At 42.2% G+C, this 4,080-nt stretch overlaps 1 non-coding gene across 1 annotated transcript; it reads right to left on the reverse strand.

The window, feature by feature from the left end:
* Window positions 1–1,155: 1,155 nt before the first annotated feature.
* On the reverse strand, window positions 1,156–1,261 carry LOC120108169 (small nucleolar RNA R71). Its single transcript, XR_005509649.3, has one exon. It is a non-coding gene; the product is annotated as a small nucleolar RNA R71 (small nucleolar RNA).
* Between the last annotated feature and the right edge of the window lie 2,819 nt (window positions 1,262–4,080).

The raw sequence follows: 4,080 nt of genomic DNA on the forward strand, positions 1-4,080 counted from the left end.
GATCAAACAGAGAACTGCTGGAAAAGGAATGCTGTAGTGGTTTGCCAAAAAAAAAAATTAAATTGCTGGAGAAATTTCCTTTGGTAACCTCTAAACCTTTCTTATTTAAATTAAGTATTAGCTTGAAATTTTGTGGTGATTGTTTGATTTTAATTTCAGCAAAAGTGTGAATGCATGCCTGATACACATACACCAATTAATTTGCACTTAGTAAGGGCAATCACCCCAACAAGATAAGAGCCGGATTTTATCACCGGACTCTTGCCCAATTTAGGTGAACTCAATCTCACATAGTGTCACTTTAATTAAAATCAATTAGACATTGGCCCCTAGGGACATTCGAGCTCAATAGGACGAAGATCACCGAAAGTTGCACCAATTTCGCTCTGTGGCTTAGTTGATGTCTAGGCAAGCTTTGTCCCTATAAGGGAGACAGTTCATCTGTTCGAGGCAAGTAAGTTTTAAGTGGGACCTTTGCGAACGCATCGTGACCCCTCCACTTACCTGGGAGCTTACCTGGTCAACTCGGTTCATTAGACCGGATTGGAGGCTTAGGTGCCCTCTTCAAACCAGTTAGGAGCTGTCTAGTGATTTTAGGGCAAAGACTAGGATTGATATGCTTTTCTCTTTTATTGCATGCTTGATTGATCGAGTACTAGTGTATGCAAGGTAGTCATTCTAGAGTACGAAACCTATTACCTTTTGACCCTGAAATAGAACGAACCCTTGGGAACATTCGAGCTAAGATCAAAACATTAGGATCATCCCCACCTCTTAAGATGGCTGAAGAACAACCCAAACTCCTGAGGAAGTACTTTACTCCCACTATTTACACTTCCCCATCTTGCATTCGATTACCTGAGGTAGCAGCTGTACAATATGAAATAAAGTCTAGTGTGATCCAAATGCTCCCATCTTTTTATGGGCTCACCAACGAAGACCCATACAAACATTTAGATGAATTTCTTGAGATTTGCACCACTGTCAAGATTCAGAACTTCACTGATGATGCCCTGAAACTTAGGTTATTCCCCTTCTCCCTTAAAGATAGAGCCAAACAATGGCTGAATTCTTTAGAAGCTAACTCGATTTGTTCTTGGGATCAAATGCAACAAGAATTCCTTAAAAAATACTTTCCTATAGGAAGAACGAACCAGTTTAGGCGTGCCATTACAAGCTTCTCCCAAACCGAGGGAGAAGAATTTCATGAGACTTGGGAGAGATTTCGGGACCTAATCCGTAAATGCCCTCATCATCAAATACCTAAGTGGCAGCTAGTGCAATGTTGCTATGACGGTTTGACGGAACGAAACCGTCAGATGATCGATGCTGCATGCGGGGGGACTTTCATGCTTTGAAATGAGCATGAAGCATGGCAACTATTTGAAAATCTTAATGAAAACTCCCTCCACCATGCTTCATGTTCTCGTCAAGCACCCCCGAATTTTCAAAGAAAAGGGGCCATTTGTGAAATAAGTCATTCTATGGACCTGTCTAGCAAGGTAGATGCATTGTCCCATAAGATTGACCAACTAATGATATGAGGACATGTCGTTAGCTCTTCCCAAGCACAAGTATGTGCTATCTGTTCTAGCCCATCGCATCCTATTCATGAGTGCCCCTCAGCACCCCAATTCTCCGAACTCGTGCAAGAACACATCAATGCTGCCCAAACACAGCCCAGACCGGATAATGACCCATTTCCCAATACATATAACCCGGGTTGGCGGAATCATCCAAATTTTTCTTGGAGGCAGCAAGCTTCTAATACCTCCCAACCCTTCTCCCAAAATTTTTAAAACCCTCAGAATTTTCCTCTACCGTCCCTCAACTCAATTTCAGCATCATCCTCCTCCAACCCAAAGAAATACAGCCTTTGAGGAGAAGGTGTTGACTGCCCTTCAAGGTTTGGAGGCAAACACACAACTATTGCACTCTCACACGCAATCAATTGCTAAGCCAGAATCCCAAATGGGTCAACTAGCTAATGCATTAAACAAGCGAGAGGAAGGTAAGCTTCTAAGTCAACCAATGAGTAATCCAAGGGGACAATACGTGGCTCAAGGAACTCAACTAAATCATGAGCAAGCCAATGCTTTGACTACCCTGAGGAGCGGCCGTATAATAGATAATAAGGTTGGGGAGGGTAACAATAAGAAAGGTGAAGAAGAGGAACAGACCATATCACATGAAAATCCAAAACCTTCTTCAACTAGTTCACCATCTGCTACAACCCACATTCCAAAGGCCCCATTTCCTGAAGCACTTAATGCACCCTCTCCCTTTGGCAAGAAGGGAACTTCATTAGAAGAGATGATGGAGGTCTTCAAACAAGTTAAAATCAACCTTCCGCTCCTTGATGCCATCAAACAAGTTCCCTCCTATGCCAAATTTCTCAAAGACCTTTGCACCCAAAAGCGGAAATCTAGGACACATGTGCCCAAAAAGGTCCTCCTAACTGAGCAGGTAAGTTCCATTCTCCAACACAACACCCCTCCAAAATTCAAAGACCCTGGTGCTCCCACTATTTCTTGTGTCATAGGAAATAACTCCATCGACCGAGCACTTTTAGATCAAGGGGCAAGTGTGAATCTTCTACCCTATTCAGTCTATGAAAAATTTGGGTTAGGTGAATTAAAACCTACCTCGGTGTCCTTACAATTGGCTGATCGATCTGTGAAGATACCACGGGGGATGATTGAAGATGTTCTTGTCAAGGTAGACAAATTCTATTTTCCAGTAGATTTTATCGTCCTTGATATGGAACATGTGCCCAACTTAAAAAAATAAATTCCTGTGATCCTTGGTCGTCCCTTTTTAGCAACAGCCAATGCATGTATCAACTGTAGAACTGGGGCAATGGATATATCATTTGGAAACATGAAAATTAAGTTGAATGTGTTTCATGCCGCCGACCAACATGTGAGGGAAGATGAGTGTTGCCTAATTGACGAAATGGATGATTTTGTAGAGGAAGCCCTTTCCTATATCTTAGCAGATGACCCCCTAGAGGCATGCTTGGCCCATTTTGACATTGACAATTTTGACATAGACAAGGCCATAAAAGAAGTCAACATCTTACTCGACAATCAATCTCCCATGAATTTCCTTCCTTGGAAGATCCGACCTGAACCTCTTCCCCCCATTGCTAGCGCACCATTTTGTCCTTCCATTGATTCTCCACCTAAACTCGAGTTGAAGCCACTTCCGACAACTCTTAAGTATGCTTTTCTAGGACAAGAAGATACTCTCCCTATAATCATCGCGGCCAACTTATCTACGGAATAGGAAGTTAAACTTTTAAGGGTGCTAGAAGAGAATAAACATGCCATAGGATGGTCTGTAGCCGATTTGAAAGGGGTTGACCCCTCCATATGCATGCATCGAATTCACCTCGAAGATGATGTAAAGCCCACCCGAGAAATGCAAAGAAGACTCAATCCTAACATGAAGGAGGTAGTCAAGAAAGAAGTGGTGAAGTTATTAGATGCCGGAATCATTTATCCAATTTCTGATAGTAAGTGGGTGAGTCCGACACAAGTGGTACCCAAGAAATCAGGTATCACTGTGGTTGAAAATACGGAAGGAGAATTGATACAAACACGCACAACCACGGGGTGGCGCGTGTGCATTGACTACAGGAAACTTAATTCAATGACTAGGAAGGACCATTATTCTCTACCTTTCATAGATCAAATTTTGGAACGGTTGGCTGGTCAAGGTTTCTACTGCTTCTTAGATAGTTATTCTGGATATAATCAAGTACCTGTTTACCCGGACGATCAAGACAAAACCACTTTTACTTGCCCATTTGGGACATTTGCATATAGGAGGATGCCTTTTGGATTATGCAATGCACCCGCAACTTTTCAACGATGCATGATGGCCATTTTTTCAGATATGGTGGAAAACTTTCTAGAAGTGTTCATTGATGATTTCTCAGTTTTTGGCCTATCCTTTGACGATTGTCTGGACAATTTGACCTTAGTTTTGAAAAGATGTAAGGAGACCAACCTAGTATTAAGTTGGAAAAAGAGCCATTTCATGGTTCAAGAAGGCATAGTTTTAGGACACGTCGTG

Source organism: Phoenix dactylifera, chromosome 1, assembly GCF_051530095.1.
Source record: "Phoenix dactylifera cultivar Ajwa chromosome 1, Ajwa_hap1_PhDact_Kaust_v1.1, whole genome shotgun sequence".
NCBI classification, from domain to species: Eukaryota; Viridiplantae; Streptophyta; class Magnoliopsida; order Arecales; family Arecaceae; genus Phoenix; species Phoenix dactylifera.